The sequence below is a fragment of the Chiloscyllium punctatum genome, chromosome 18, assembly GCF_047496795.1.
Source record: "Chiloscyllium punctatum isolate Juve2018m chromosome 18, sChiPun1.3, whole genome shotgun sequence".
Taxonomy (NCBI): domain Eukaryota; kingdom Metazoa; phylum Chordata; class Chondrichthyes; order Orectolobiformes; family Hemiscylliidae; genus Chiloscyllium; species Chiloscyllium punctatum.
In genome coordinates, this window is record NC_092756.1 from 83,490,709 (window position 1) to 83,511,257 (window position 20,549).

Consider the following 20,549-nt stretch of genomic DNA (forward strand, 5'->3'; position numbering starts at 1 on the left):
TGGTATTTTTCCAGACTGTGTGGTAACCAGATGTCACTGTCATAAGTCACAACATGAAGTGAAAAGTAAAGAGAAAGATGAAGGAGTTGAGATTCAGTTAGCAGACACCCTGTTTGATGCAATGGTGCAGGCAAAACCTGAACAGGCAGAGGGTCAGACAGAAGTGTTTAGTCCTGAAAGGCTAAGAGACTTGCAACAGCAAGACAAAACGATTAAAGATATATATGTGGATGCATGCTCTGAAAAGGAGGCTGAGAATATTCCAGAGAGTTATTATTTGAAAGATAGAATCCTCAGACGGAAATGGAGACTACGGCAGGTTAGTGCAGAGGAAAACTGCCAAATCCTAGCATGTAACAGACTGCTTGAAAAACTATCTCTCTAAAAAGTACTTTTTCAATCAGTAACGCAGAAATTCCTAACAAGGAGAAAAGAAGACACAGGAGTATCCGAAAGACAGCTGTTTGGTTTTGAGATAAGAAGTGTTGTTTTGTAAATTTTTATTGGACTAGTATTATAGAAAGGAAGGTAAAAGATAGGTTAGAAAAAGAAGTTGTAAATAATGGTTCGTTAATTATTCTCTGTTATACTTTAAGAATAAAGTTGTTAATTTTTACTTTACATAGTTCTTGGCCACTTGAACTTTTACAGATTTCTGCATGGGATAAATCTTTTCTGTGTCAGTCGTTTTAAATTAGATTATGCTGTGTTGTAACAACCAAATCAGAAATGGTATCTCCTGGACTCCTGGCTCCTGTGAGGTCAGTTCATTGCTACACTATCATGACTAGGTTGGATGTCCAATACTTGAGAGCTGCTTACCAGCTAGAGGCCAGCAGCACTGCAATGGTGATATTATTACTACTGGGGGAAGGGGGGTGAGTTGGTGTTGGTCACTGCCAGTATATATTAGAGAAAATACATAATTAAACCAGAAAGAGTGCAGAAAAGATTTACTAGGATGCTACCCAGACTGGAGGGTTTGATTTATAAGGACAGTTAGGATAGAGAGAGACTTTTTTCCCTGGAATATAGAAGAATGAGGGGTGATCTAATAGAGGTCTTTAAGATCAAGAGAGGTATTGATAAGGTAGAAAGTTAGAGGCTATAGGTTAAGGTAAAAGGGGAGAGATACAAAAAGGTCCAGAGGGGCAAATATATGACACAGAAGGTGATTAGTGTCTGGCACAGGCTGCCAGAGGTAATTATGGAAACAAGTACAATTTTGTCATTTAAGAAATATTTGGACAGATACATGGATGGGATAGGTTTAGACAGATATGGACCAAATGCAGGCAAATGGGACTAACTAACTTTGAAAACCAGGTGGTATGGACAAGTGGGCCCAAAGTGCCTGTTTCCATGCTGTGAACCTCTATGACTCCATGACTACAGCAGGATCTGCCCAAAGGATCAACAATGGATCTTCCAGAAATGCTCGTGGGATGGGAAGGAGAGATAGTTTGCAGTGTGGGGGATCACAGTCAGAATGGGGCTGAAGGAGTGCCACAGCAAGAATAGATGGTGGTTTCCTGAGAGACTCCAACTTTCTGATGGTAGGAACTTTGATAGGGCACCGAGTGCTGAGAACAAGGGAGCTCAAGCCATTCCATATACACACATCATCCTCCTCCAAAACTCTGAGGAAAACCTGACAGGTTTTTTTGGGCAGCCTCCATTTTGCCAGAGCGGCAAGGAGAGAAGGAGTGGTGAAGCGAGGTCTGCCGGGAAAGGTGAGTTTTCCCACATTTAAAGGGACATACCTCGCGAGTTGGGCCTCCATTTGCCGAGAGGGAGGAGTGAAGGACTTATGGGAAGTCATATATTTGTGTAGTTGCGTTACCCGAAACACTACTCGGATAGTGTCTTCCACCCATCCTCCTCCTCTAACCAGAAAAAAAGGTTCTGTGCGCCAGATTGGTAAGGTAACGATTTTATTTTTTATTCCTTATTTTTCAACAGTCTCTTTGGGAATTTAGAAAAGTGGGAATGGAGGTGAGGGCAGTTGAATGTTCCTCCTGCAGAATGTGGGAGTTAAGGGTCACCACTAGTGTCCCTGCTGACTACATCTGCGGGAAGTGCACCCAACTCCAGCTCCTCGAACACTGCGTTAGGGAACTGGAACTGGAGCTGGAGCTGGATGAACTTCGGATCATTCGGGAGGCAGAGTGGGTTATTGAGAGGAGTTGCAAGGAGGTAGTCACTCCTCAGGTACAAGAAAAAGCTAGATGGGTTACAGCTTAAAAATGTGTTGCTGGAAAAGCGCAGCAGGTCAGGCAGCATCGAAGGAGAAGGAGAATCGACGTTTCGGGCATAAGCCCTTCTTCAGGAATGAGGAGGGTGTGCCAAGCAGGCTAAGATAAAAGGTAGGGAGGAGGGACTTGGGGGAGGGGTGTTGGGAATGCGATAGGTGGAAGGAGGTTAAGGTGAGGGTGATAGGCCGGAGAGGGGGTGGGGGCAGAGAAGTCGGGAAGAAGATTGCAGGTCAAGAAGGCGGTGCTGAGTCTGAGGGTTGGGTCTGAGAAAAGGTGGGGGGGAGGGGAAATGAGGAAGCTGGAGAAATCTACATTCATCCCTTGTGGTTGGAGGGTTAATGGGTGGAAGATGAGTCGCTCTTCCTCCAGGCGTCGTGTTGCCATGGTCTGACAATGGAGGAGGCCAAGGACCTGCATGTCCTTGGTGGAGTGGGAGGGGGAGTTAAAGTGTTGAGCCACGGGGTGGTTGGGTTGGTTGGTCCGGGTGTCCTAGAGGTGTTCTCCGAAATGTTCCGCAAGTAGGCGGCCTGTCTCCCCAATATAGAGGAGGCCACATCGGGTGCAGCAGATGCAGTAAATGATGTGTGTGGAGGTGCAGGTGAATTTCTGATGGATACTGAAGGATCCCTTGGGGTCTTGGAGGGAAGTGAGGGGGGAGGTGTGGGCGCAAGTTTTGCATTTTTTGCGGTTGCAGGGGAAGGTGCCGGGAGTGGAGGTTGTGTTGGTGGGTGGTGTGGATCTGACAAAGGAGTTGTGGAGGTTTTTCCAGAACGCTGATAGGGGTGGGGAGGGAAATATATCCTTGGTGGTGGGGTCCGTTTGGAGGTGGCGGAAATGACGAAGGATGATCCGATGTATCTGGAGGTTGGTGGGGTGGTAGGTGAGGACTACTGTGGTTCTGTCCTGGTGGCGATTGGAGGGGCGGGGTTCAAGGGCGGAGAAGCAGGAAGTGGAGGAGATGCGGTGGAGAGCATCATCAACCGTGTCTGAGGGGAAATTGCGGTCTTTGAAGAAGGAGGCCATCTGGGTTGTTCGGTATTGGAATTAGTCCTCCTGGGAGCAGATGCGGCGAAGGCGAAGGAATTGGGAATATGGGATGGCGTTTTTACAGGGGGCAGGGTGGGAAGTGGTGTAATCTAAGTAGCTTTGGGAGTCAGTCGGTTTATAGTATACATCCATGTTGAGTCGGTCGTACGAGATAGAGATGGAAAGGTCTAGGAAGGGGAGGGAGGAGTCTGAGACGGTCCAGATAAATTTGAGGTCGAGGTGGAAGGTGTTAGTAAAGTGGATGAACTGTTCAACCTCCTCATGGGAGCATGAGGTAGCGCCGATACAGTCATCGATGTAGCGGAGGAAAAGGTGGGGGGGGGTGCCAGTGTAGCTGCGGAAGATGGACTGTTCCACATATCCAACAAAGAGGCAGGCATAGGTGGGGCCCATACGGGTGCCCATGGCTACTCCTTTGGTTTGGAGGAAGTGGGAGGATTGGAAAGAGAAGTTGTTAAGAGTGAGGACCAGTTCAGTCAGTCGAAGAAGAGTGTCAGTGGAAGGGTACTAGTTGGTTTGGCGGGAAAGGAAAAAGCGGAGGGCTTTGAGGCCTGCGTGATGGGGGATGGAGGTGTATACGGACTGGATGTCCATGGTGAAGATAAGGCGTTGGGGACCGGGGAAGCGAAAATCATGGAGGAGGTGGAGGGCGTGGGTGATGTCCCGAACGTAGGTGGAGAGTTCTTGGACTAAGGGGGACAGGACCGTGTCAAGGTATGCAAAAATGAGTTCGATGGGGCAGGAGCAGGCTGAGACAATGGGTTGGCCGGGGCAGTCAAGTTTGTGGATTTTGGGCAGGAGGTAGAAACGGGCGGTGTGGGGTTGTGGGACTATGAGGTTGGAGGCGGTGGATGGGAGATCTCCTGAGGTGATGAGGTCATGGATGGTCTGGAAGATGATGGTTTGGTGGTGGGAGGTGGGGTCATGGTCAAGGGGGCAGTAGGAGGAGGTGTCTGCGAGCTGGCGTTTAGCCTCAGCGGTGTAAAGATCGGTGCACCAAACTACCACCACGTCTCCCTTTTCTGCTGGTTTGATAGTGAGGTTGGGGTTGGAACGGAGGGAGTGGAAGGCTGCACGTTCCGAGGGTGAGAGGTTGGAGTGGGTGAGAGGGGTGGAGAGGTTGAAGCGGTCAATGTCATGGCAGCAGTTGGCTATGAAGAGATCGAGGGCGGGTAAGAGGCCAGCACGGGGTGTCCAGGTGGACGCCGATCTCCGGCCCTAACCCTGCCCCCACTCCCAGCTCCGGCCCCACACCAGGTCCTAGCTCCAAGCCCTGCCGTATTTTCACCATCCCTCCAGACCTCCCACTCTTTGAGGATGAAAGATCAGTCCTCAGCAGAGGCCTCACCTTCATTCCCCTATGCTCCCGGATTAACGAATTCAACACGCGGCGTGACATCGAACAATTCTTCCGCCGTCTTCGCCTCCGCGCCTACTTCTTCAACCAGGATTCTCACCCATCCTCTGACAACTCCTTCTCCCACCTCCAACACACCCCATCCACCTGGACACCCCGTGCTGACCTCTTTCCTGCCCTCAATCTCTTCATAGCCAACTGCCACTGTGACATTGACCACCTCAACCTCTCCACCCCTCTCACCCACTCCAAACTCTCACCCTTGGAATGTGCAGCCCTCCACTCCCTCCTAGACCTCTCCATCTCTATCTCGGATGACCGACTCAACACAGACGTATACTATAAACCGATTGACTCCCACAGCTACCTAGATTACACCTCTTCCCACCCTGCCCCCTGTAAAAACGCCATCCCATATTCCCAATTCCTTCGCCTTCGCCGCATCTGCTCCCAGGAGGACCAATTCCAATGGCGAACAACCCAGATGGCCTCCTTCTTCAAAGACTGCAATTTCCCCTCAAACATGGTTGACGATGCTATCCACCGCATCTCCTCCACTTCCCGTAACTCCGCCCTTGAACCCCACCCCTCCAATCGCCACCAGGACAAAAACCCACTAGTCCTCACCTACCACCCCACCAACCTCCAGATACATCGGATCATCCTTCGTCATTTCCGCCAACTCCAAACGGACCCCACCACTAAGGATATATTTCCCTCCCCTCCCCTATCAGCGTTCCGGAAAGACCACTCCCTCTGTGACTCCCTTGTCAGATCCACACCCCCCACCACCCAACCTCCACACCTGGCACCTTCCCCTGCAACCGCAAAAAATGCAAAACTTGCGCCCACACCTCCCCCCTCACTTCCCTCCAAGACCCCAAGGGATCCTTCAGTATCCATCAGAAATTCACCTGCACCTCCACACACATGGACCCAATGTGGCCTCCTCTATATTGGGGAGACAGGCCGCCTACTTGCGGAACATTTCAGAGAACACATCTGGGACACCCGCACCAACCAACCCAACCGCCCCGTGGCTGAACACTTTAACTCCCCCTCCCACTCCACCAAGGACATGCAAGTCCCTGGCCTCCTCCATCGCCAGACCATGGCAACACGACGCCTGGAGGAAGAGTGACTCATCTTCCGCCTAGGAACCCTCCAACCACAAGGGATGATTGCAGATTTCTCCAGCTTCCTCATTTCCCCTCTCCCCCACCTTTCCTCAGACTCAGCACCACCTTCTGGACCTGCAATCCTCTTCCCGACCTCTCCGCCCCACCCCCTCTCCGGCCTATCACCCTCACCTGAACCTCCTTCCACCTATCGCATTCCCAACGCCCCTCCCCCAAGTCCCTCCTCCCTACCTTTTATCTTAGCCTGTTTGGCACACCCTCCTCATTCCTGAAGAAGGGCTTTTGCCCGAAACGTCGATTCTCCTTCTCCTTCGATGCTGCCTGAACTGCTGCGCTTTTCCAGCAACACATTTTTAAGCTCTGATCCCCAGCATCTGCAGTCCTCACTTTCTCCTAGATGGGTTACAGTCAGGGGACGGAGAGGGAACTGGCAGGCAATGCAGCGATCCCCTGTGGCCATTCCCCTCAACAATAAGTATACCATTTTGGATACTGTTGGGGGGATGACTTACCAGGGGAAAGCAGTGGGGCACAGGGCTCTGGCACAGAGTCTGCCCCTGCAGTTCAGAAGGGAAGGGGGAAGAGGAGCAGAGCAGTAGTCATTGGGGACTCCATAGTTAGGGGGACAGATAAGAGGTTCTGTGGGGACGAGAGAGACTCACGGTTCGTGTGCTGCCTCCCAGGTGTTTTTGGGATCCTTAAGGGGGAGGCGGAGCAGCCGCAAGTCGTGGTCCACATAGGCACCAACGACATAGGTAAGAAGAGAAATGGGGATTTAATTCAGAAATTCAGGGAGCTAGGATGAAAGCTTAGAGTTGTTGTCTCTGGTTTGTTGCCCATGCCACGTGCTAGTGAGACGAGGAATAGGGAGAGAGGAAAGTTGAACACGTGGTTACAGGGATGGTGGTGGAGGGAGGGTTTTGGATTCTTGGATAATTGGGGCTCTTTCTGGGGTAGGTGGGACCTCTACAAGCAGGATGGTCTTCATCTGAACCAGAGGGGTACCAATATCCTGGGGGGGAAATTCGCTAAGGCTATTGGGGTGGGTTTAAACTAATCCAGCAGGGGGATGGGAACCAAAATTGTAGTTCAAGTATAGAAAAGGTTGAGAGTTGGGAGGTTCGAAATCAAGTTTCAATGACGCAAGATGGCACCAGCAAGCAAGAAGTTGGTTTGAAGTGTGTCTACTTCAACTCCAGGAGCATCCGGAATAAGGTGGATGAACTTGCAGCATGGGTTGGTACCTGGGACTTCAATGTTGTGGCCATTTTGGAGACATGGATAGAGCAGGGACAGGAATGGTTGTTGCAGGTTCCAGGATTTAGATGTTACAGTAAGAACAGAGAAGATGGTAAAAGAGGGGGAGGTGTGGCATTGTTGGTCAAGGACAGTATTGCAGTTGCAGAAACGATGTTTGGGGACTCGTCAACTGAGGTAGTATGGGCTGAGGTTAGAAACAGGAAAGGAGAGGTCACCCTGTTGGGAGTTTTCTATAGTCCTCTGAATAGTTCCAGCGATGTAGAAGAAAGGATAGCAAAGCTGATTCTCGTTAGAAGTGAGAGAGACAGGGTAGTTGTCATGGGGGAGTTCAACTTTCCAAATATTGACTGGGAACACAATACTACGAGTACTATAGATGGGTCAGTTTTTGTCCAGTGTGTGCAGGAGGGCTTCCTGACACAGTATGTAGACAGGCCAACAAGGGGCGAAGCCACATTAGATTTGGTACTGGGGAATGAGCCCGGCCAGGTGTTAGACTTGGAAGTAGGTGAGCACTTTGGTGATAGCGATCACAATTCTGTTATGTTTACTTTAATGATAGAAAGGATAGGTGTATACCACTGGGCAAGAGTTACAGCTGGGGGAAAAGCAATTACGATGCGATTAGGCAAGATTTAGGAAGCATAGGATGGGGAAGGAAACTGCAGGGGATTGGCACATTAGAAATGTGGAGCTTATTCAAGGAAAAGCTCCTGAGTGTCCCAAATAAGTATGTACCTGTCAGGCAGGGAGGAAGCTGTAGAGCGTGGAGCCGTGGTTTACGAAGGAAGTGGAATCTCTGGTGAAGAGGAAGAAGAAGGCTTATATTAGGATGAGATGTGAAGGCTCAGTTGGGTGCTTGAGGATTACAAGGTAGCCAGGATAGACCTAAAGAGAGAGCTCAGAAGAGCCAGGAGGAGACATGAGAAGTTGTTGGCGGATAGGATCAGGGTAAACCCTAAGGCTTTCTATAGGTATATAAGGAAGAAAAGAATGACGAGAGTAAGATTAGGGCCAATCAAGGATAGTAGTGGGAAGTTGTGTGCGGAGTCAGAGGAGATAGGGGAAGCACTAAGTGAATATTTTTCGACAGTATTCACTCTAGAAAACGACAATGTTGTCGAGGAGATTACTGAGATACAGGCTACTAGACTAGGTGGGATTGAGGTTCACAAGGAAGAAGGATTAGAACTCCTGCACAGTGTGAAAATAGATAAGTCCCCTGGGCCAGATGGGATTTATCCTAGGATCCTCTGGGAAGCCAGGGAGGAGATTGCCGAGCCTTTGACATTGATCTTTAAATCGTCATTGTCTACAGGAATAATGCCAGAAGACTGGAGGATAGCAAATGTGGTTCCCCTGTTCAAGAAGGTGAGTAGAGACATCCCTGGTAATTATAGACCAGTGAGCCTTACTTCAGTTGTTGGTAAAGTGTTGGAAAAGATTATAAGAGATAGGATTTATAATCATCTAAAAAATAATAATTTGATTAGGGATAGTCAGCATGGTTTTGTGAAGGGTAGGTCGTGCCTCACCAACCTTATTGAATTCTTTGAGAAGGTGACCAAACAGGTAGATGAGAGTAAACTGGTTGATGTGGTGTATATGGATTTCAGCAAAGCGTTCGATAAGGTTTCCCACAGTAGGCTATTGTACAAAATGCAGAGGAATGGGATTGTGGGAGACATAGCAGTTTGGATCAATAATTGATTAGATTACTTATAGTTTGGAAACAGACCCTTCAGCCCAACAAGTCCACACCGACCCTCCAAAGAGCAACCCACCCAGACCCATTCCCCTACACCTAACACTATGGGCAATTTAGCATGGCCAATTCACCTAACCTGCACATTTTTGGACTGTGGGAAGAAACCACAGCACACAGAGGAGACCCACACAGACACAGGGAGAATGTGCAAACTCCACACAGACAGTTGCCTGAGGCAGGAATTGAACCTGGGTCTCTAATACTGTGAGGCAGCAGTGCTAACCACTGTGCCACCATGCCACCCCACACAGCTTACTGAAAGAAGTCAGAGGGTGGTGGTTGATGGGAAATGTTCATCCTGGAGTCCAGTTACTAGTGGTGTACCACAAGGATTGGTGTTGGGTCCACTGCTGTTCGTCATTTTTATAAATGACCTGGATGAGGGCGTAGAAGGATGGGTTAGTAAATTCGCAGATGACACTAAGGTCAGTGGAGTTGTGGATAGTGATGAAGGATGTTGTAGGTTACAGAGAGACATAGATAAGCTGCAGAGCTGGGCTGAGAGGTGTCAAATGGAGTTTAATGTGGACACATGTGAGGTGATTCACTTTGGTTGGTGTAACCGGAATGCAAAGTACTGGTCTAATGGTAAGATTCTTGATAGTGTCGATGAGCAGAGAGATCTCGGTGTCCAGGTACACAGATCCTTGAAAGTTGCCACCCAGGTTGACAGGGCTGTTAAGAAGGCATAAGTGTTTCAGCTTTTATTAATAGAAGGATCGGGTTCCGGAACCATGAGGTTATGCTACAGCTGTGCAAAACTCTGGTGCGGCTGCACTTGGAGTATTGTGTACAGTTCTGGTCACCACATTATAAGAAGGATGTGGAAGCTTTGGAAAGGGTGCAGAGGAGATTTACTAGGATGTTGCCTGGTATAGAGGGGAGGTCTTACAAGGAAAGGCTGAGGGACTTGAGACTGTTTTCGTTGGAGAGAAGAAGGTTGAGAGGTGACTCAATAGGGACATATAAGATAATCAGAGTAGGATGGACAGGGAAAGCCTTTTTCCAAGTATGTTGACAGCGAGCACAAGGGGGCATAGCTTTAAATTGAGGGGTGATAGATATAGGACAGGTGTCAGAGGTAGTTTCTTTATTCAGAGAGTAGTAAGGGTATGGAATGCTTTGCCTGCAACAGTCGTAGATTCACCGACTTTAAGTGCATTTAAGTCATCATTGGACAAACATATGGACATACATGGAATAGTGTAGGTTAGATAGGCTTCAGATTGGTATGACTGGTCGGAGCAACATCGAGTGCCGAAGGGCCTATACTGCACTGTAATGTTCTCTGTTCTCCTCTGACAATGATTTGTTTGAAGGCATTGGCTGAATGAATGCCTTCAGTAGCCCTACAGTAGTCATTTAAAAGTTTCAAATGTCCTCCAGGCAGGAAGGCCACTCGTCATAATTCCCATTTTGGTCTTAACCTGAGAGAGGTGAGAGGATCTTCATCCTGTCGGGTCCCATACCACCTAACCTCCAAAACCACCCACAATGGGGCAACATGGTGGCTAAGTGGTTAGCACTGCAGCTTCACATTGGCAGGGACCTGGGTTAAGTTCTATCCTCGGGTGACTGTCTGTGTGGGGTTTGCACATTGTCCATGTGTCTGCATGGGTTTCCTCCCATAATCCAAAGATGTGCAGGTCAGGCGGATTGGCCAAGCTAAATTGCCCATAGTATTAGCTGCATTAGTCCGACAGAAATGGGTCTGGTAGGTTACTCCTTGGAGGGTCGGTGTGCACTTGCTGGGCCAAATGCCCTGTTTCCACACTATAGGAAATCTAGTCTAATCAAAAAGGAGGGAGCCATAAATTCTGCTGACTCTCTTTCTGTTTCTCCCAAGATTATATCTGACTCCTAATGCTATTTTATCATTTGGCAATCATAAGTATCTGAAAAGCTCTTCAAAAGCATAGCCAAAGTTCATTAACATATTTCTTCAGTTGAATACATATTACCTGAAGAAGGGCTTATGCCCGAAACGTCAATTCTCCTGCTCCTTTGATGCTGCCTGACCTGCTGCGCTTTTCCAGCAACACATTTTCAGCTCTGACCTCCAGCATCTGCAGTCCTCACTTTCTCCTCCTACATATTACCATATATGTGTAAAAGCAAAATTTAATCAGCAGAAAATCTTAAGTTGTTATAATTGTCCACATCTTCCTTCAGTTGCTGACTCAGATATAATGGTTCTCACACTGACTACAGGGGAAGATGGTTGTGCCATTTGACTCTTTCTTTTCCAAGAGCATCTGGGATAAATCTTAGTTCACCTTCCTGTGTAAAATTCTAGTTCCGTGCTAGGTTTCACTCATAAGTTGTCAATGGTGTTAATTTTGTCACAACAATTTAAGTCACCAGTTTTTAATTTTAGCACTTCTGGCACCCATGCACTGATTTATTTCACAAGGTACTCAGTTGGTTTCATACTGCTCAGTTCTCAAAACATAAGACGTACAACGATATATTCCTTCCCCCAGTACTTCAGAATTAGCCAGGCAATGTAATTAATGCAAATGGGGTCTCCGTGCAGGGAATCACCACTCAGGTTGGGGCTATTGGCAATAGTCAGGCAATTCAGTTAATGCAGATGACTGATTTCACCTCACTTGTTTCTGGTGGCTTAGTTTTATTCGTCTTTGACTAGGAGATCATGGGTCTTCTTGAACTGCTACTGTCTGTTCAGCAAAGTGGTCCTATAATGCTGTTATGGAGAAAGTTTCAGGTTTTTAACTCAATACTGCTGAAGAAATGGTAATATGTTTCATAGGGTTACTTATGGAATATGGTACAAAAATAGACCATTTGGCCCAACCAATCTATTTATGCTGTGCTCAAACTTCCTCCCATCTTTCTTCAACAGAACCCATCATTATGATCCTCTTGCAAATTTCTGACCGTAAGACCAAATGATGTAGGAGTAGAAATAGACTGTTTGGCCCATCGAGTCTACTCTGCTATTCAATGAGATCATGACTCATCTGATCATTCTGAACTCCACTTTGTTGCCTTATCCCCATGAGCCTTGATTCCCTTACTGATTAAAAATCTGTCAGTTTCTGTCTTGAATATTCTTAATGATCCTAACTTCACAGTTCTCTCAAATAAAGAATTCCACAGATTCACTACCTTCTAACAGAATAAATTCTTCCTCAAATCTGTCTTAAGTAGGTGAACCTTACTCTGAGATTATGCACATTGGTCCCAGACTCTCCCACAAGAAAAAGCAACCTCTCTGCATCTAACCTGTCAAGCCCCCTAAGACTTTTATGTTTCGATAAGGTCCCTGTCATCGAAATTCCAATGAGTACAGGCTGAACCGACCCAAGCTCTCCTCATTAGAAAATCCCTCCATAACCTTTCCATAGACTAGCTCAGTGGTTAGCACTGCTGCCTCACAGCGCCAGGAACCCAGGTTCAATTCCAGCCTTGGGCGACTGTCTGTGTGAAGTTTGCATATTCTCCCCGTGTCTGCGTGGGTTTCCTCCGGGTGCTCTAGTTTCCTCCCACTGTCCAAAGATGTGCAGGTCAGGTGAATTGGCCATGCTAAATTGCCCGTAGTCTTCGGTGCTTTAGTCAGAGGGAAATGGGTCTGGGTTGGTTACTCTTCAGAGGGTCGGTATGGACTTGTTGGGCTGAAGGACCTGTTTCCAAACTGTAGGGAATCTAATTTAATCTAGTGAATTTTCTCTGGACTGCCTCCAATGCAAGTATATTTTCCTTAGGCAAATGGACCAGAACTGTTTGCAGCATTCTAGGTATGGTCTGACAAGTTCCTTGTATAGGTTTAGTATCTATTCACTCTTATATATCTATTTTTACATATATCTATTTTATATATACTCTTATATATCTAGTTTTATATCTATTCACTCTAAAATAAAGCCCAAAACTCCATTTGCTTTCCCTATTACCCACTGAACTTGGATGTTGGCTTTACATGATTGATGCACAAGAACCTCCCAATCTATCTGTAGAAAGCAATAGCTCTCTGTAGTCTTTCTCCATTTAAATAGTATTCAGCTCTTCTATTCTTCCAGCTAAAGTGTATAACTTCATATTTTTCCATGTTATATCCCATCTGCTACATTTGTGTCCAATTACTTAACCTGTCTATATCCATCTGTAGACTCTTTGTGTCATCCTCATCAGTTACCTTTCCACCTTCTTTCTGTCTCATCTGCAAATCTGGCTATTGTACACTTCCCTCATCCAAATTATTAATGTATTTTGTAAATAATTATGATCCCAGAGGCACTCTATAAAATCCCTATAATGTGGAAACAGGCCCTTCGGCCCAACAAGTCCACACCAACACTCCAAAGAGTAATCCACCCAGACCCATTCCCCCACCTTATATTTACCTTGACTAATGCACCTAACCTACACATCCCTGAACACTATGGGTAGTTTAACATGGCCAATTTACCTAACCTGCACCTCTTTGGACTGTGGGAGGAAACCAGAGCTACCCCGAGGAAATCCACGCAGACATGGGGAGAATGTGCAAACTTCAGACAGACAGTCTCCAGAGGCTGGAATTGAAGCCGGGTCCCTGGTGCTGTGAGGCAGCAATACTAGCCACTGAGTCACCATGCCGCCCCACTCCATTTGTTACAGTTTGCTAACCTGAAAATGTCCTCTTTATTCCAAATCTCTCTTTTCTATTAGCCAATACTCCAATCATGCTAATAAACTAATTCCAACACCATGTATTCTTAGGTTATGAAATAGTCTTCTATGCAATATCTATTGGACAGCCTTTGAACATCTAAATGTATGACATCTACTGGTCCCCCTTTATCTAACTCAATTGTTACTTCCTTATAGAAGTCTAATAAATTTGTGAGGCATGATATCCCTTTCATGAAACCATGCTGACTCTGATTGATTATATTGTGTATTTCTAAATGCTCAGTATTTGCACCCTTTATAATAGACTCTCATATTTTTCAAAATGACAGATGCTAAGCAAACTGGCCTTGTTCTTGTCTCTCTCCCTTTTTAGAAAAGTGTATTACAGGTTTCCAGTTCTCTGGGACATTTCCAGAATCTAAGAATTCTTGAAATATTATGACTAGGGTATTCATTATCTCTATTGCTACTTCCTTTAATATCCTAGGTCCAGAGAACTCATAAAACTTGATCCCCATTAGTTCTCCTATTAGTTTATATCTTCCCAGAATCCTTCTACCTCTTTTGAATATATCTTTTCTGTGAATCATTATTTATCAACCGTGTTTTTGTTAAACCCCTTTCCCAGTCCATATCAGCCAAACCCTGCCCTCATTCCTTTGTAATTACCCTTATTTAAGTTGACTGCAGATGTTTCTGGCCCAGGCTTCTCACTCTCAAACTGAATGCTAAATTCCTCCATGTCATAGTCACTGTTTCCAAAGGAATATTTATGTTGAGATCATTTTCTAAATATGCCATTACACATTACCAGATCCAAAATAGCCTGATCCCTGGTTGGATCCATAACATTTTGTTCTTGGAAACTGTTCTGACTATACTCTATGAATTCTTCTCCATAGATACCTCTGCAAATTTGATTTTCCCAATCTACGAGAAGATCAAAGTCACCCATAATTAATGTACTACCTTTGTTATTAGCACTCATTATCTCCTGATTTATTCTCTGTCCTCTAATTTAGCTACTCTTGGGGGACCAGTTGACTACTTCCACCAGTGTCTCCTTCCTCTTCTCATTTATCTTTACTCATATAGATTCTACATATTCCAAATCAAGACCATTTCTTGCTATCATATTATTCCATCTTTTACTAACAAAGCTATCCCACACTCAACTTTTCCTTCCTGTCTGTCCTTCTGAAAAGTCACATACCCCTGAATATTTAGTTTTCAGCTTTGATCTCCTTGTAATGGTGTCTCCATAATGCCCATAAGATTAAACCCATTAACCTTTACAGAATCATGGAATTCCTACAGTGTGGAAGCAAGCCATTCAGCCCATGAAGTCCACAATGACCCTCTGAAGGGGAGCCCATTCAATCGCTGTAACCCTACATTTCCCATGGCTAGTCCACCTAGCCTTTACATCCCTGGACACTGTGGGCAATTTAGCATGGCCAATCCACCTAATCTGCACTGTGGGAGGAAACCAGAGCACCCAGAGGGGACCCACACAGACACAGGGAGAATGTGCAAACTCCATGCAGACAGTTGTCCAAGGGTGGAATTGAACCTGGGGTCCCTGGCACTGTGAGGCAACAGTGCTAACTACTTTGCCACTGTGGTTCTCTTATTAAAGCAGCTTATTTTTTTGTTGTTGAGAATGCTATGTATATTTAAGTGAAGATCTATTAATTTTGATTTTTTACCACATTTTTCCCCCTTTTGACCTCTTGTTGCAGTTGTTTAAGTTTGGATACACTGTCTATTCTGGGCATCATTACCTAAATTGCTATCCTGCAAAGTCACCATATCCTTTGATTTGTTAGCCGAATTATCCCCTCACCCAAACACTCCTATTCTACTTGGTTCAAAGCCTGCTGTATAACTGTAGCTACTCAGTTTGCCAGGACATTGGACCCAGCATGGTTCAAGTGAAACCCATCCCACCAGAACAGCTCCCTTCCATCCCAGTACTGGAACCAGTGCCCCATGAACTGAAGGCCATTCCTCCCCACCAATATTTAAGCTACCCATTTAGCTCACTGACTTTATTTTCTGTATACTACTTTGCCCATGGCTCAGGCAGGAATCTTAAGATTATTACCTTGGAGGTTCTGCTTTTTAACTAAGCTCCTAACTGTTCAAATTATTTTAGAGGAACCACTTCTCTAGTCCTAGCAATGTCATTGCCATCCATTGGCAGTTCATGCCAGTTCCTTAAGTCAGGAATTCCTTTCCCAAATCTTTCTGCCCCATCCCCTCCTTGGACTTGCTGTTTACATCTACTTCTTCAGCCAAACAAGTAGTCAACTTACCTAATGTCTCTTTTGAGTGCCATACAATTTCCACACAGTGCTTTCATGTTGATACATACATTAGTGCAGGGAAGGCACAATATAGAAGCAAGCTGTTCCTCTGAAGGAACAGGCTCACTATACTTGCACTTCAATCTGCATTGCCTTATTCTCTATCTCTCCTCCCTTGCCTCAGCAAGCAGAATTCCACAGAATTTTATAGCCTTAGTGACCAGTTACTGACATCGATTTTCAGAGGTCATTAGGATTTGTGCTTACTCTTGGCATCATACCGCCTACATGAAAACACAAAGGGAAAATCGTACAAAATGTAATGGAGTAATATCTCCCTCTGGTGTGCGTAGGCTTCTGGCTATAATAATCCTACCCAGGGAACTTGGTCTGCAGTTCAGTTGGCTAAAAATTGTGAAATTCAGTGGCTCAGCAACTCTCAAAATGCTGTAGCTCAACATTAAAGAAGAAATCGTAACTGACAAAGTTTCTTTTAATTCTTTTGGGGATATGGGCTTCGCAAGCTGGTCCAGAATTTACTGCCTTTCCCTAATTGCCTGAGAGACAGCATTGTCAGAAACCCACAAGACTGAGTGGATATTATCCTCAGATTGAGGGATAGCTCAGTCGACCTCCTGCATCTGCCAGCTCATGCCAGAATGTTATCGCCAGGTCGTCAAGGCTTGGGGAATCTGGGTCTCAGAGGTTGTATTTAAAAAGAACTTGATAACCATGAAGCTCACACTATCATTTTTAAAGTGTTAATACTTCCCCACCCTCCTTATTTGAAACAGGGTGTAGGTAGGTTCTGATTTCTAGAACTTTGACCTCACCCCACCTGACCCAGACTGATCCTCTTTTGGCTAAAGTTCCTCTTTGGTGTCACAATGAAGATTAAACATTCATCCAAGGTACAGGAGCGCTAACACCTCTGCAAGAGCATCAACTGTTGAAAGCTGAGATTACTATTATGAGACTTCTGAAACAAAAAAAATCAAACTCCCTCCATTCACCTTCCACTGTAACCATGTAATATAGCAATAGCATAGTTACTGACTAATTATGGTCATTAATCTTTATCGCAGACATGAGGTGAGGAAACCCTGTTCCCTGTGGTGGAGAACTTTGAGATGCATTGATCTAAAGTCACCTGTTCCTTCAGAGCATGCTACAGTTGTCACATGTCATGTCTCAAATTACTCATGTACTGTATCCCAAAATGTTATTTTCTGCAGGAAATCTAATTTGCATTTGAATGAATCAACGCAAACAATCCATCTGTTAACCCACCCACCCTCCCCGTACCATGTGTTTTAGTGAATTCCGACCTTTTTTTGCACATGAAAAGATTGATCAGAATTCTCATCAGGCATGACACCCGATGCCATCCTGCATCATGTTTTGTCATCATTTGGCCCCAGATGTGCGGGTGAAATTACACCCAGATCTCCGAAATGGGACTTCATCTCTATCCAGCTGATATTCCTGCTATTAAACAAAACATAAGGTGGCTGTTTCCTTTCCTTCCAGGTGATACACCTAATCTGTCCCACAATGCATCCTGAAATGATGGGGTACACCTTGACAACCTGCAAAGGACAGCAATCAGTAAAACCCTGAGCGAGCTGAAGCTTTTCACAGCAATGTTAGAGAGCAAAGTTTAACATGGAGCCAACAACAGAGAAAATTGAGTAAATGACAAGATAATGAATATTCACAATTTCAAAATAACATTCTTTTATTTCTTTTTTTGTCAGAACTCTACTTACTCAACAGCACATTGCTGATGGGCCGGAAGGTTGGAAAAATGATGCAGGAAAGCATCAGGTGCCGTGCCTTGTGGCGGCTCCCCTCCCATTGCCAACCATTTTGTCAGTGGTAGTGATGCTCTACATCACCGCCATGGAGATATGTTAAGCCACTGAGGTGGCCAATTAAGGACACTTTTTGTCTTTGTGGGCATTTGGGCTTCAAACCTCCAAGAAGATCCCTGAGCGAACCACCCCCTCCTTTATGGTTTGTGGAAGGGACCTCAGTTGCCCTCACAGGAGACATTGCCCCAAACACTAATTCCACACACTATCACCCCTCCCAATTTCTGGGGTATGCTTGCCTCAAGCCCTCTTGCCTCTGTTCAAAGCCTTTGAGACATCCTTGCTTTGCAGTTGCAGCACCAGCAATGGCCATCACTAATGGTGGTGCTACTGAGGCTGCTAAGCTGTCTTCCTCTGACAGGGATGACCAAATTCCTTAATTAAGACAGTGACCTTAATTAGTGACAATGGCAGCGGCTATTTAATTGGCCATGTCTTCCCAGGTTTTGCCACCAGCTGAGATCTATGTTACCTTCTACCTTTGGCTCCTTTGGCCATTGTTCAAAATCCTGTCTTTGAGCTCATAAGTTCATCAGCCCTTGAACTGGCACCCCACTGCATTACTGAGGGAGAGCTGCATTGTCAGAGGGAACAGCATTTTAGTTAAACCATTAAGCATTGCCCCCTTATAGAAACATAAAAGATCCCAGGGTGTTATTTGAGAAGACCAAGGGGGCTCAAATTTTTATCCCTTAATCAATGTCACTAAAATTTATCATCGCATCATAATCACACCGCTATTTGTGGGAGCTTACTGTGTATAAATTGGTTGACACATTTCATAACCGTGACGACACTTCAAAAGTGCTATTAGGCTGTGAAACTGTTGGGATATCCTGAGATTGTGCTACATAAACAGAAGTGTATCTCTTCCAGCCCACGGCAGATTTTGATAAAGGAACAGGAGTTTGTGGACTGGGTTAAGTTTTGATTTGTAATTCTGCCCATCTATTTGATTCTCTCCTTGTCAAGCTGGATGCGCAGGATACAGGCTTACACGATGTGCTTGAATATTGATTCATAGTTTATATGTTTTAAAATATTACTTTTGATTTTTGGAATTAAATTTTAATTGTAAATAATAGGGTATATGAATGATAAGCAACCCTGAAGTACATGCAATTCAAACAAACTTTGTGTGCAGTAGACTTAAAAGATTGAAATCAAGATGACATCAGAACATCCAGTTCTGGACGAGAAAGTTGTAAGACCCAATTAGAGAGAGAAATTATTCATGTGGTTTCACAAAATCAAGGAAAACAAAGCAGTTAACTTGCATCTCTACCTGGGAACAGGCCGCACATGCCATAGAGATAGTGATTCAGAATACAATCTTGGATATCTGTACGTGTTTACTGACAGAAGCTGGCAGTTCAGTTTGGGATCTGACAGGGCCAGTTATAGCTCTGCTTTCATGATGACTGTATCCGCACGGTTTGAAGGAGCCAAAAAGAAGTGATAGTCAGTTAGGTCCGTATTTCAAGCAGAGAAAATTCAACCTTCACTACTCACTGTATGGAGTTTGTGTGGGGCTGTATCTAAGTTTGGATTTCAGGAGGGAAAAGCAGCAGGAGGATTTGCTATAGCTTGCAGAAAGTGGAAGAAATCTACACTGGTCCTCACAAAGACTTCTGGCAGAAAGCACTCTGCAAACTTAGTTTAGAAAGTTGTGGGAAGGCCGTAATCCAAACAAGGAACTGAAGCATCTACAATCATGAGGCCTGTAATGGAAAATGTGGAGGATCATGTAGCTGGAACCTAATGGAAAGACCTCTCCCCACCTTAGAATCTTACCTTAGAGAATTAACTGGAATACAAAGGAAAGATACGGTGAACACTGGAGGTCAGTGGGATAGCTTTTAGTTTGGCTTCCAGGAAAAGTGACTGGGCTTTCAAGACTTTGTAAGAAAAGGGAATTTTGGAGCAGGGTGAGTAAAAGTGAAATTGAATACATTTCATGAGAAATTATAAACAATCGAGTTAACTTAGGAAGTCTTGTGATGTAATGTACAATTCTGGGCCAGAAGCTCAAGTCCAACATCAGGACTTGTTGGCCATGGAAGGTGCTTTCATAATGTGGCCAAATACTTTAATTGTCATTCTGTAAATCCTTTTGACATGCCTAATGGCATGGGAGAGTCGTCTGGTTGGCGATCCTGCAAGAGGGAATGGCAAACCACTACATCCATGACCAAACCACTACATCCATGACCAAACCACTACATCCATGATCAAACCATTTCATCCATGACCAAACCACTACATCTATGACCAAACCACTACATCCATGATCAAACCACTACATCCATGATCAAACCATTACATCCATGACCAAACCACTACATCCATGACCAAACCACTACATCCATGATCAAACCATTTCATCCATGACCAAACCACTACATCCATGATCAAACCACTACATCCATGGCCCAAACCACTACATCTATGGCCCAAACCACTACATCCATGATCAAACCATGACATCCATGACCAAACCACTACATCCATGACCAAACCACTACATCCATGACCAAACCACTACATCCATGATCAAACCACTACATCCATGGCCCAAACCACTACATCTATGGCCCAACCCTCATAATGAAGGATTGAAAATTAGACAAACAATATTAAGATAAAAGCATTTTGTTTGATTCTTGTTCATGCATAATAAGGTTTGTTCTGAGTGAAACTCTTGAAATTGTGACACACAGTTTTGTCAGCTAACTAATGGGTGTGTGGAATTCCTCTTGAAGCATTAAAGGTCCTTTACAGAGTTAGAATTGATACAGTATAGAAGGACTCCTATCATGCCTCTACCAGCTCTTCAGTACAGCTATTCTGTTGATCTAATTCTAAAACACCTCTAAACCTTTGTTTATCTTCATAATATTCT